The 14,392-nt window shown below is 40.2% G+C and overlaps 1 protein-coding gene across 2 annotated transcripts in view; it reads right to left on the bottom strand.

The window, feature by feature from the left end:
- The window catches only part of arhgap21a (Rho GTPase activating protein 21a), a 114,925-nt gene that overhangs the window by 59,698 nt on the left and 40,835 nt on the right, over positions 1-14,392 (bottom strand). The gene's annotated exons all lie outside the window — the stretch shown is intronic.

Raw genomic sequence — 14,392 nt, 5'->3', positions numbered from 1 at the left:
ATAAGAAAGCATATGGGGGTTCTGTGAAATCTATAAAGGCACAAAAATGTACGGCCGACCCACCCACCTCTGCATGCCTGCAGCTCATCTGGCAACTACAAAGAACTGACGCCTGGGTGGCAGATTTCATGGTCAGAGAGACGACCAGGAGCTGCATAAGCAAACAGTAACTCCTGTATATTTATTTATTCAACAACCATAAACATCGTTACGTAAAGATAAGCAAAGCAACAGATGTAAGCAGGGGTAGAGAAAAATATGGATTCTCTAAGTATCGTAATTCTTTTTTTTTTTAAGATTTAAAGATTTGTCCCAGCCCCCAGGGCGTCCAGGTAAAGCTAATTTGCAGCTGCAGCCATGTCAGACATGTGTACAGTCTAGTTTATTTAACCATTATCAAATGTAGCAAAGATATGTCAAGTGAAAAGATAATGGAATAAATTTATCTTAAAAAGTGTCAAATTTTCAGGGGCTGTTTCAAGTGTAACATAAAGCATGCTTTAATGGTACAAATAGTCATAATAAACAAGATTTGGTGAGAAACAACACAGGGCTGCAATTAACAACTATATTCATAAGTGATTTTCATTATGATTATTTTCACAGGTAATCAATTGTTCATTTAATCTGTAAAATGTGAAGTGAAATCTTTATATTGCTTCTTTTGTCAAACCAACACTCAAAGACTCTTCACTTACTGTCATAAATGACCAAGAAAAGCAGAAAAGCCTCACATTTTAGAAGCTGGAAAAAGCAAAGGTTTGACATTTTGCATTAAAAAAAAAATGACTGAAATGTTTACTCAATTATAAAAACAGTTGTCAACTACTTTTCTTTTGATCGACTAATCAATTAATCGACTAACTGTTGCAGCTTTAAGACTACACAATCAAAGGACAGAGGTTTGTAAACCAGTTAAGAGTTTGCTCTACTGTTTATACCAAAGAGTCTCACCCTTTAACATTTAAACAAAACATTTTTCAAGTCATTTGTGAAGTGCACGTGACCTTCTTTAATACTGTAACTACTGTACTGTTCATGTTCACCTTTTACTCCTCTATTTACATGTGTTTAAATGTGGTGGTTATGTATGTGCAGCTTTTTATCTTGTGTGTTTCCCCTTGTGTTGTTGTTGTTGTTGTTGTTGTTGTTGTTGTTGTTTGATTTTACTGCTACTGCAGCAGAGCCAATTGCCCCTCAGGGACTAACAAAGGTCTTGGACTTGAACTTGAACCATGCTCACATGCCCATAGAGACATTGGCTGCACTGTTGGACGCTAAAATTGTTTCTCTTGTCCACGCTGGCAGCAAAAAGAACCATTTCTAAAGCAATTTCAGTGTGTGCAAAGGAGACAAACACCCCAGTCTTCATTCTGTGTAAAAAAAAAATAAAAAAATAAAAACACCATTCCAAAGTTCAGCTGAAACTAATGTGAAACTAACGAGCATAATTGCTCCTTGACTGAATATTGGATTTATGGGTTTTTTATATCAATATAATGAAGTGAATTGATTTTTCAGGTATTTCATTCATTATATTAGCAAAAAACAGACATTTCAATCTGATTTTTTATCAGAATTTACACAAAGTTCACTATATTAGGATAATAATACGATATAAATAGCAACTACTATGATAGAAATGTGTATCTATATTGGTCACACCAACTCTTAAAGCCCCAACACACCTATAGTCCACCCACACAGGTGCTCCTCTCAAAATTGTCTGCTTGTTTGACAGCTGCATCACCATTTTTGTTGCATCTATTAGGGCGGGCACAATTCACACCGTTATTGCAGATGCAGCAATCCATTTTACTTGGTAACACTGGAAAAAATGACCTCTGATATGGAACATTGCAATGGAAGGGTCATTAAAGTCGGAATTCCAAGTCTGAAACTCAGGCAAGATACATCTATTCATCTTTTTTTCCTGAGCGGATGCCCAAGCATTTAGTTAGTTAGCCTTAGTTCACAGATTTGAGTTGAAATCACTTATTTCCCATCATAGATAGACCCAACTTCAACCTGACTTGAGGTCTAATTAGTGATTGAAAACACCTATGAGGGTGTGCTGGACATTTAAGAACAGAAAAATACCAAAATTTAGACAAATTCACTTCTCGTTAAACTCAATTTGTGGTTCGCATGTGTCACCAAGCATCCAGCTTCACTAACAAGTTTGTGAAGGTTAAGTTACAACAAAGTCATGTTACAGACAAGCTCTGGCGTCCTCGACTGTGCTGACTGTGTGCAGATGTCAACAGCAACACCGGAACAAATCTACAGTGTCACTAACCCAAAAATTACATGTTCAATCACTAAAACTGTCTCATAATGGCTAACCTCACTTTCACCATGCCAATGCCTCCTCACTCAGGACAATCTGCTCTCAATTAGACACTACAGAGAACGTGTAAATCTAAAGTCCACCACCTGCAACCACAGATTCTGCCATCACGCTCGCCTTGTAGTAGGGGAATACCTCCTCAATCCTTCGAGGTAAACAATCCTCGCAGAGGCTTGGCAACGGTCTTTATTTTAGGAGCAGTGAGGTGCTCGGGAGCAGGATGGACTCTGCTCTGATACCTTTTAGTAAATCTCTCCGGTAGAGAGCAGGGCCAAAACATCAATTTAATATTTAATCACATTTTCATCTCGGGGCTCTCTGGAGCTTCTGTGCTGCCTCAACAGCAGCAGCAGGACTCTGTGCTGTGATACGGCCTGTTTCTATACGTAGATTAAATCTGTGTAACGTTTAAGGACAGTGAATCTGTCTTAAGTCTCTGGAGTAAGTTATTAGCAGAGGTGTAGACTCAAGTCACATGACTTGGACTGATTCAAGTCACAAATATGTCTCCATTCATTTCCCATTATTTCTTGAATGAACTAACATTAACTCTATAAAACTAATCTGCTAACATTTCTCAGAAAGCTAAAACTTATTCCCCATATCCACTTTGTTAGAACCAATCCAGCAGCATCCAATCAAGTTGCATGAGAGAACTAACATTTTGTTACTGAGCTCCAGTTGGAAAAAATATACTAAAGATAAAAAAGTTTGCATACATTTGAAGTTGCACAAAGTTTGGTAGGTTTAGTCTCTGTTGTTGAAATGCATTACATTTGGTAGAGCAGGAATTATGAAGTGTTTAGGATTTGAAATGCAAAGTTTAGGACTTAACTTGGGAACTGAGTGCAAAAACTTACTTGTTACTTGCAAAACAACAGGGTTCTTACACCTTTTCTGAAGTCAAACCTAAGCACTTTTCAAAGACAGTTAAACTCTATCATCTCGGGCTTTGGGAGTTGACCATTTCCATCATTTTCTGACATTTAATTGACCAAACAACTAATCGAATAATCGAGAAAATAATCAACAATGAAAGTAATCATTAATTGCCGCCCTAAGACTGTTGCATAAGTTAAACAGTTCACTTCCAGCAACAGCTTGTATTGTACATGTGTGACAGCAATTTTTGTCTGTTTATATTGTTATAACAGTGTTTCATGCTGCCCTCTTGACCAGGTCACTCTTGAAAATAGGATTTTAATCTCAATTTACCTGGCCAAATAAAGGCTCTGGATGAGAGCGTCTGCTTAACGGCCAAAACATAAATACCAGTCTATTTTGATTCTGAGGAATATTTGCCATCCGAGACAGCGGCGACCGTGAAAACAACATCAGGAACCCAGTCGTGGAATGTTCCCTCTCAGCGTTTTGTTATGAGCATCTTGTTACCACATTCACTCGGCTCAATATAGCGTGTGGTATTCTGTATGGAAAAGACGGCAGAAATAGAAGTCGCCAAACACAGCCAGTTCAGATGCTTGACTTGTGGAAGCCAAATCAAGGATTAAATCTCAAAAGAAAGGTTATATTACAGAACCGTACGCTCTGAAGCACATATGTATAACTGAATTTATGAAAATATGTGTTGTTTCGATTTTTACAAAGCATTACAAGCCCGTATTACCATTGCACGTACATTTTCCAGCCAAACAATAGTTTGTACCTCCACTAAAACATTTCTTACTTAAGGTTTCAGACCACATCATATATCGTCTCTAAATTCCTCTAAATCTAAAACACATGATAAGAAAAAAAAAACATCCCTGAGAGGAATTCCTGTTGGCAAGGAAGTGAATTTGGTGCCATGCAGACACAAAAACTAGACATGCCGCCCAGAAATATTATGCCGTTGTCGTGGCAACAAACCTGACCACAACAATGTCGGCCACTGGAGCGGGGTGTTCTCCGTGGGTTTGTGTGCGCCTCTGTGTATGTGTTTATGTATAGATGAGCGTGTCCAAGGGCGTCGCGAAGGCCAGAAAACAGTGTTGAGGAGGTGATTCCCGTCCATCTCACTCCTGCAGATTCGTCACATGTTATTAGAGCTGAGGACGGACGTGTTCAAAAGAGAAAGGAGTTGTGCCTGTGTTTCTGGATTTTAATATCTATCAAGAACTGACAACTTCAAGAATAATTCAGGTCATCTTAGGTACTTTAATTGCATGTTAAAGTAAGCATTTTGTATCTTATTAAGTATAAATGATGAATTGATTGTTACTGTTTTCAACTATTGGTTAAGGACAAAGGAACACTTTGCACATCTATTAGATGTTAAACAGTGTGCAAGAGTTGTTTTGCACCTGTGATAAATGCAGCTGAAGTAACACAGAAATTAGCCGTTGCTAAAGAGACTTTTCTCGCCTTCTCTAGCAACACCAACTCCACAAACAGCCACACATGAGTGTTTATCTGACCCCTGATTAGACCCCTGAACAGCATAAATAAAGAGATGCTAAACCTTTTGTCTCTGTCATATTCTATAAATCAAATTAATCTGTGCATTTCATTTGTTACTGCTAACTCTCAGTTGTTGAAACTAAACTGCTAAAGTGCAGGAATTATTCTTCAGCTGGTCATTTCTGTAGTTTCAAAACAGCTTCAGGTGCGTTATAACCACTCTCTAATCTGGACTGCTGCCTGTGAAAACCAAGACTGATTGCAATCAGATTTGTGATCTGGCCAAGAGAGACACATATATGTGGAAACAAGTGGAAACAAAAGTGTGTTAATCTGTCTGGATTTGGATTTTTTCCCCCCCAATTACGAGACACTTGAAATAACATATCTAAATGGGTCCTATTCTCCATTAACCATTAATCTGTTGAAATGTTTCTTTTTGTCCAAAGAGTTGATTAATCGGTAGCGACAGCAGGGACAAATGAGCCCTGGGAAACACTAACCCTAACCCATCCTCACTTTGTTTATTCTGGCTTTTCAACAGCGCAGAACCAAAACGTATTCACTTTACTTTGATATAAAAACAGAGAAAAGCAGCAACAGGTTAATGGGATGACAGCCATGTTCAAACACACAATAAACTGGCCACAGCTCTTTAACACCAGCTCGGAAAATGCTTTGAAGAAATTTATGAGATCACACGGAGGTGTAAATTGTAAGCAGCGCCGTCCATCCCAGAAAAGCAGCAAAAACAAATCACAGCGGCGGAGGACCGATTGATAAGATCAACTCGAGCACGGTCGGAGACGCCTGTGAAATTCTACCAGCGGGTGTGGAGGGTTTGCTGATGTATGCGTTGTAACATTTAGAGGTCTTTGTCGCTCCCTCTGCACCGCTGGACCCAACACAGTGCAGTCGGGTCTTGGAGTCCCCCTGCTGATAATTCTGCAAATGGCCTTGCGGCTTCACACAACATCACACGCAGGGCCAAAGACAACATCCAGACTGCGGCTGTGGTGAAACGAAGACAAGGATGGAGAAATCGACAGGCTTTATGGAGGCTGGCGTGGGGTTTTTAAGACCACTCATACGCTGAAATTACATTAGTGGTGGTGCTGAAACAACCAGGGTTGACAAGTCCAGTTTGTGCATTTGGAAAAGCCCAAAGAAACAAAACTGGCTGGAGGAAAAGTCGCTGTTCTGTCTTTTACATTTACATTTAAAGCTGTGCAGCAGCAGCCACCACCAGAGACTACATTAACTGAATATTTTCTGTCACGGACTGATTTTTTTTTCACAAGGCTGAAGGCTGTCTATCATCCTGACAAATGAAAAGGCTGAGGGCGATCTGCCGTGTGTGTGCTTGTGTTGGTTCTCACCTTAAGCCATATAAAAGAGAGGGCTGGGATCATAACTTTATCTCCCAATTCAATACTGTCAAGATACTTGGGTGCTGATTCACTGTGTGGTGTTGAAACCAGAATGACAAAATTGAAAAACAAAAATTAGTTTGCTTCCACATCAGGAAATATATGCATGACAGTAAGTGCAAACACGTCATGTTATCTTGAGCATGAGAAATAAAAAGAATCCCTTTTTTAAGTTATTACCATGATCATGATGCTAATTTCCATTGGCACATTAATAGGAATTCCCATTATAAGTTAGCATCAAGCTAACTTTTTTTTTTTTTAAAAATCCACAAAGGGACAGAGAAGTAAACTCTTTACATTTTAACAAGTTATAGGAACATCTGTGCAACAATTTGGGGAAAAAAAGTGTGACAGAAGCTCAAATCCACCTGCCCCACATGCCACACCTGACTGCCTACGCACAACGCAAGACGAGAAGGTGAGACGCTAAGAGAGTCCTGAATGTCGCCAAGTTGCCACCACTGAGCCCAGTAATTATAATGTGATGATTCGATCTGATTCTGATTCAGTTACTCACACTCATCCATCCTCACTAAAACTCAAGAAGCAGCCTAGTTTAAAACGTGAAAACAACACGCGTTTACATCCGTTACGTTCATAATGTAGAGAATTGGGTTTTAAAATTCCGATTATTCGCTCCTCTGCATCGATTTACAATCTTTCAACAGAGATCCACGATGCATCCAAGAATCCACGGTTTCCCCCGACATCTTTACTCACCACATAAAAATCTTTAAGATCCAAAAGCTAACAGCCAAACCTTGTGTTCCCTTAGTTGTGAAACTCATTTCAGATGTTTACATTCGTGGAGAACACAACACAATGAAAACCAGGTTGTTTCATGACGCTGTTTCATTTTAATCCACTCAAATCTTGGAGACTCAGATTTATTAGATGATTATCTGCAGTTCTGATTTGTGTAACAAAGGAAAAAAGGGCCCGTGGTCTGTAAGCAGCTGACAGGATCTCTGGATGGGGATTAAAGACACAAGGCACCGAAAAGCCTCTAAAAACTACAATAAGTAATGTTGAAGTCTCCACTCGGCGCTCGTGGGTGACCAACTTTATGTATCTGCGATGTGTGTGTGTGTGTGTGTGTGTGTGTGTGGTAGAAGAAAAGAGAAAGTCTTGCAGGAGGATTAGGCTCGATTCAGGGTGGCTTTTCAGGACTCCTGGCGGGTGTAAGATCTAATCTGGACATGCTGCATCTGGGCTCCGCGAGGTATGGCTTACTGTAACAAAGGACTGGCTAATGAGGGCCAGGGAACAGACTGCACCCACACCACTGCACACCCATAAAGCCCTTCTTCATACGGCCCTCGGGGGGTACCGAGGGGTATGAACCCAACAATCGACTACCCCGGGAGGGAGGCAGCAGCCTGCCCAGCACTGATCAGGCAGATACTGGAGCAGATTGATCTTGTTTCAGGCAGAGATAAGTGCGTGTAGGAGTCAGGTTCTGCATTTGAGGGCACTTAATATAATTTCACTGCATTCTCGTCTGCCAATACACCAGGAGCAGGGGAGGGCGTTTTTGGGTGTACACAAACAAAGCCAGACTTTCTTTCCTGAGGGAAGGGAAGAAACTGAGACAGTAAATGAGGAAAAAGAAAGTGAGTGAGAGAAGCTGTTTTCAGTTGGGAATATTATAAACAGCCTGCTTAAAGCAATGAAAAGAATATGAAGTCTGGAGGAGGCTGCATGGCGAGCTTATGGATGGTTTAAGGGGAAAATCGTAGCAGCAACACACAATATATCCTGATAAGGTGTCACATAGTTTTATGTTTTAGGAAGAGCGAAAACAATTAGTCAATTTGTCCTTTGACAGACAATTTACGTGCCTATGATTGATATTTTTCTATTAACTATGTATCAAATGTCTATGGGCAACGTGAAAGTGGTCTACAGAGAATTTTCTGATATCTGCAGCTCCCCTCGCCCTCCTGAGGATTTATGAGTTTTAACTCATTGTTTAGATGTTCAGCCACAACTGTACTGTTTTGGTTCACTCTCACTCCTCTAATAGCGACATTTTTGGCCACAGCAGGCAGATTTTTTGATCGATATACTTTCTGCTCAGTACGATACAGCAGCCAAACACAGTTGCCCAACTAGCTGGTGAACATAATGGAGCATTTAACTGCTAAAGAGACAAATATTTCCCTCTGGAGCTGGTGGAGACCAAAAACAGAGCTAAAAGTAGAGCCACAACAATAAGTCAATTAATCAATTAGTCGATCATTAGTCGATTAATCATTTCAGTCAATTCTCAAGCAAAAATTTCAAACATTTTCAGCTTCTTTTAAGTCAAGGTTTACTGCTTTTCTTTGTGATTCATGAGAGTAAATGAAGAGTCTTTGGGTTTTGGACTGTTGGTTGAACCAAAGAAGCTGAAGAACTGAAGATGCAACTCTGGGCTCTGGGAAATGGTGATGAGCATACGATCAAAAATATAGACTAAATGATTAATCGTGAAAATAACCAGCAGATTACTAGATAATGAAAATAATTGTTAGTTGCAGCCCTAGCTAAAATAGAGTAAATATTGGACTTGATAATATTGCTATATAACTGCTAGATGTGTAAATAAACAACTGCTTACTAACAAGTTTGCATCCACAACTTGTTTTTGCTGCCTTCAAGTGGCCAAAACAATCTGTTATTACAGGTTTAAATCACACATAATATTGATAAATCATCATTAATTTTAATGATTTACCAAGCAAGAAGGCTACAGCTTTTCAAATTTGAGTATTTGCTGCTTTTTTTCTGCTTTATATCACTTTATATTTGAGTAACTTTGAATTTTTGATTCTTGTTGACACGTGACAATGACTTAAAAGATGTTGCCTTGGGCTCTTATGATCTGCATTTTTAACCACTTTTTAACATGGATAAAAACAAGTAATTTCACCTTGTGCTCTAGGAAATTCCAACCATGTTTCACTCCTTTCTAAAATATTTTCTGATCAGCAGATCAGTGAATAACAAAAATGAAAGTTGGTTCCCGCCCTGGATTGATTAATTGACCGTGCAAATAATTCTTTGCTGCAGCCCAGGTTTTGCAGATGCAGACACACCAAAAGTTTAGAGAGTACAATAGCTCTGACTGCCATTCAGTTATCCTGCTTCTAACATGCAGAAATACTGAAGAAAATGAATGTTGTTCCTGTTGCCAAAACTGCAATATTAGTTTGTTAAATAGCAAAGATGGAGGACCTAGAAGGTCAACACATATATTTCCACACAGTTTCTAGAAGGAACCAATGTGTAACAAAAGAAAGGATCATTAAAATCCTGTAACAATACAATGAGTGCCGTTTCTCATGCCTGCCTTTGTTGTTAGGAGGAAGTTGGCACCGGCTTTCCTTTCATTCTAAGAAGCATCCAACTCAAACATAAGTCATGATGCAACGACTCCAAAAGCTACCAGTTTAACTCCCTGTGAGTCATGCCCACGACATATTTATGAGCCAGTGTATCACTTCTCTTCCACTGGCAAAAACAACTATCAAAATTCACAGTTTGCTATGGAGACCATCTGTGCAGAGCAGAAAGAGAAGAAACACACGACAGCACCGAGCTTCCAGGAGACAAAAAACAGGGGATTTCCTTCAAGACGGAGCCGTGGCTGCAGCCAGGAGAGGTTGTGTGTTGGACACTCACCCAAAAACTAACTGGGAAGACAAAAGCCTCGAGCTTGGAGGGGGTTGTGTGGGGGGGGGTTTGCATGAGCTCGGCGTATTAGCGAGCTCCCCAGTGAAGGAGCATTGCTTGATCTGGACAATTGTCTCCAGAGGTCCCTTGACACTTCCAGACAAATGCCTCTGCCAATCAAGCATTCAGTAGCCGGCTCATTCACTCCTCAGCAGCTGCTCTCAGACAGCGAAAAAAGGAGCAAATACGTTTCTGATGACAGCCGCGCCCACACCCCACCTCAAACACCTCTCGAATAAAAAAAAAAACCCACACTCTGTCGGTGTTTAATTATTGCATCGCTCCTCATCACTCAGACAGTTTCCCTCAGGGAGATGAAGAGAGGTGAGACGAGACAGAGCCTCAGATGATCACGCTAATGAAGACACAGTTATACTCCTGTCAGATAAGCCCTGTGCATGAGGTGAATATCAGTGGGTCAACATACAGCCTCTGACCTGCCTTTAAAACCCTGTTTCCACTCAGTGTGGGTCCAACACTGCTTAGCTTAAGGATGAAGAAAGAAACACAGAATATAAAGGGGGAAAAACCCACAATTCTGCTTCTTTATAAATTAAATATGCTTTCACTACTTTCTTACATTTTCCAAATTAAATTATTTAAAAAGCACTTTATAAACGTAGCATTGGCAGACGCAACAGAATCAGAGATAGTCATTTTTATTCCATGCTTCTTTTGTGGCAAAACCTTGTTTCCCACATTACCCACAATCCAATACAACTGCCCACGAGGGATGTTCCCAGTGACTAATTTCCCTGCTGATTAAACGAACATTTAAATTTAGGCTAGTGACAACTTTGAAAGTAAGAAAAACTCAGCAAACAATGTCATACTGATTTGCAGAGTGCTGCTACCATTCTATTAAAAAGAATAAATAAAAATAATAGTTAGTTGCATTGGTAATATCTACAACCCTATAATGGATTTAATGCTGAACTAATCCTCTTCTAAATCTTCCTGAATATCACGCATGGTGTGGTGTATGGTGCATGCTGTTGAATTAGTCTTTTACTAAGAGAACATTTCTAGACTAACTCATTTCATCCACTCCATATGTGCTATTTCCAGTGTAAGCTCTCAACCACTGCAGTTGTAGCAGATATATTTATACCAGGTCTGCTTTAGCGGCGGTCTGAACTGCAGTAGCAGGAGCAGGTGTTGCGTGAGTGACCAGGGATTAACCTGTGAGAGCAGCCTTTATGAATGGGCCGGATTTAACACAACAGACACAGGGTTTATGTGTTGAAGTGATTCTAGAGGCTGAAAAAATCCAGTAAACTCAAACAGGATTCACCCAACATAAGACACCACTATTCAGTCCAGAAGCCACCCAACACCATAAACCACCCATGTCTGGAAACTCCACAGAGTTCATCAATCAGACACTGAGACAAACACCTGATTCAGGACGACAGGCTACTAAAACGCCAGAATAGGACGTATAGACTAACCTGTCCACCCTGAATGTAAACTAAGTCACTCAGGCTTTCCAGCCATCTGAAAGGCTTCTTTAAGAAACTGTGACACTGCCGTTAGCCAACGTGTGCTTCATAAAGAGCCCATATAGCAGCAGTGTAAGTTGATCTTGGAGTTCCCTTGGCTGAGGTTTGAGGTTGGACGGCTGCAGACTCAGGGAGGCTAGAGGGCGGAGGGTCCTCTCGTTCCAGACGCATACCTGACGAATGCATAATTACGGTGTAATGTGTGACAACACAAATGGAGGGAGACCAGCGCTCATTCAGATGCATAAACATACTGCAGCTCTGTGGTGGTCAGCATAATGAAACCTCATTCATTAACATGTTTATTCATTACACACAGGATAAAATAGTCCAGTTTGTCTCTACGCTTCAATGGCTGCAGCAGGCATTAATGTAATTAATGCAAACAGAGCTGCATGATGAAAAGTAAACCAGGCTGACATGAATTGATCAGTATAAGAGTGCAATCATTGTATGGAAATAAGTGAAGCTGACACCGTGCAGGGTCCTCTGACACCCTTTTAAAAGTGGTTGGTTGCAACTGGTTAGTTCAGCTTTTTTTGCTAGGTAGCACCAAGGTATCAAGAATCCTGAACCAGAGCTAATTTGGTGGAAATACACTGATAGCATGTCTCAAACCACTCAACACTCAACTTTCCTCTTGGAACTTGCAAAGACTTTTTAACATTTTATACAGTAAACAATCATTCCATGACTTGAAACATAATCTAAAGCCAAATCAAAACTCATTTTGGATCATTAAAATCATAAATCAGGCCTTCAGACGTGCAAAAGCTAGTACAGACGACTGTGCAAACACCTTTGACTGCATCCACCCAGGAAATACCGAACATGTCATCTCTTGCATCCACTTCCAGCTATTCTGGTCGACTGGTGAAATATTCACAACTGCCATTTAAAATTCATAAGCGACTGGAGAGATGCTCCCACACCCTAAAAATACTCTTTACAGCGTAATGGAATATGAAATATTAATTTTGATATGAACTCCTTTGCCATGTCTGGCAATTTCATGTTTACCTCTCTCTCACGTGCAGCGGCTGTAGCATGTGTTCCTGCTGCTCGAACACTGCAGCCAGAACAGCAGCTGCTGTCCTCTTGATTGTAATGATTACTGTAGAAACTCATCCCACATGATAGAGGGTTGACACACAGCTCTACAGGGGGAGGATGGGTCTGCACACAACACCAGCTCAACGCTTTTCAGGCTTTTGGCTCTTTAATGTGACTTTTCCATGATTTCTCAGGTGCTAAAACAATTAGACTGGATTAACTTTTAAACCTGATTAAAATCTGATTTAGCTTAAGCCCAAATTATGTTGCACCAAACTTTAAAACTGGTTTAAAATTTAGAAAGTTTAAATTCAAACCTCTCTTTAAACCCGTTTGCTTTCTACTCTAAATCTAAAGTTTATTTTAATTTGGTTGTACCAAGACTTTAAAATCCAATTTAAAATGTGACCCAGTGTTAACTTTAAACTAACTTTTTTCCTGATGTGCTGTTGCCTATTTTTTAATCTTCTATTATTTGGCCATATTGCTCAATTAATTCGACCAACAGGTTTTGTCAAAGGAGGAGAGATTAAAGTTTCTTGGCAGAATCATTATAGGTAGGCTAACTAGCTTTTTAGCTACCTAGCAAACAATGTCATGCTTTGTTAGCTTTTTAGCAAGCTAGCAAATAATGTAATGTTTTTAAGCCAGCAAATGATATAATGTTTTGTTAACTTTTTTAGCTAGCTAGCTAACAATGCAATGTTTTAACCTTTTTAGCTAGCTAGAAAACCACGTAATGTTATGTTAAGGAATAAAAAGCAGTCAAGGATGAAGAGTTTTCCCTTCTTTATACAAACTAAGTCCGGCAGTACTCAAATATTTTTATTTGGTTATTTATTTTAACTAAGATTTACTAAACTGAGAGTGGTTCTTAACTGTGCAACCAAGCTCTGCTTAATTTTTCATCTGGATTTACTCATCTTAAACCTAGTTTTAAACTAAATTGAGATTAGAACTAGTCTTAGATTAAAATAAGCCCCCAACCCAGTCTGAGTTCATTAGTCAGTTGACAGGAAATGTATCAATCCTACTTTGATTCTTGACGCTAAAGCAATTTATCAAGCAAAAGTCCCAACATCTGTTTTTCCCAGCTTCTCAAATGAGAAGATTTGCTGCATTTCTCAGTTCATGTCATTCTAAAATCAATTTTTTGGGGGGTTTTTGGCAGTTGGTTGGACAAACAGCAATTTGAGGTCATCACTTTTGGTTCTGGGACATTGTGATGGACAGTTTTTATCGTTTTCTGACACCACAGGGCTTTGGCACTCCAGCTTTTATAGATACGCTGCACATATTCTGTTCTGGTCCATTTAAATAAACATTTTAATCAGCAATACTAATGCCATTGCGTTTTAGTAAAGGCATCCAGTGGACTGTAACAGATTTGGTATGGGACAGATCTGGTATTGGTTATGAAGAGAGGCGCTCTGCACTGGAGCCAACACTGATGAGGGCTGTGGGACACGCCCTTTAAACAACACACACACACACACACAGACACACACACACAGAGCCCCAGGCTGACCAAGAGCTGTAAATTACACTGCTATTATGATCCAGCGAGAGAGAGGGAGTGTGACGGAGAAAATGAGAGAAACAGACAGAAAAAGTGAGAGGAAGAGTTCATGAAAATAAGCACTCTGAGTCATTGTGGATGCCCGTAGTGTCTGACAGAGGAATGATGGTCCTTGGAAAACACCATGGTGCTTTCCTCTGTGTACACATGTCCTGAGTTGGAGCACATACAGTACTGGAGATCTGCCCTCCCCTCCGCCTTTCTCCACTTCCTTTCATCCTTCACTTTCCTGCCAATGATGGGTGTGTCTTCTGAACCCCCCCCCGCGCTTTCTGCAGGCGCCCTTTGCTGCACTTCATCAGACCTCCGAGTTAAGCCGCAGCGCCTTCATCAATTAAGACGTTGACATGCACGCCCA

This window comes from Lutjanus erythropterus, chromosome 21, assembly GCF_056507025.1.
Source record: "Lutjanus erythropterus isolate fLutEry1 chromosome 21, fLutEry1.hap2, whole genome shotgun sequence".
NCBI lineage: Eukaryota > Metazoa > Chordata > Actinopteri > Lutjaniformes > Lutjanidae > Lutjanus > Lutjanus erythropterus.
The sequence above is the reverse complement of the archived record's forward strand: the minus strand, read 5'-3'. Positions and strand labels throughout refer to the sequence as shown.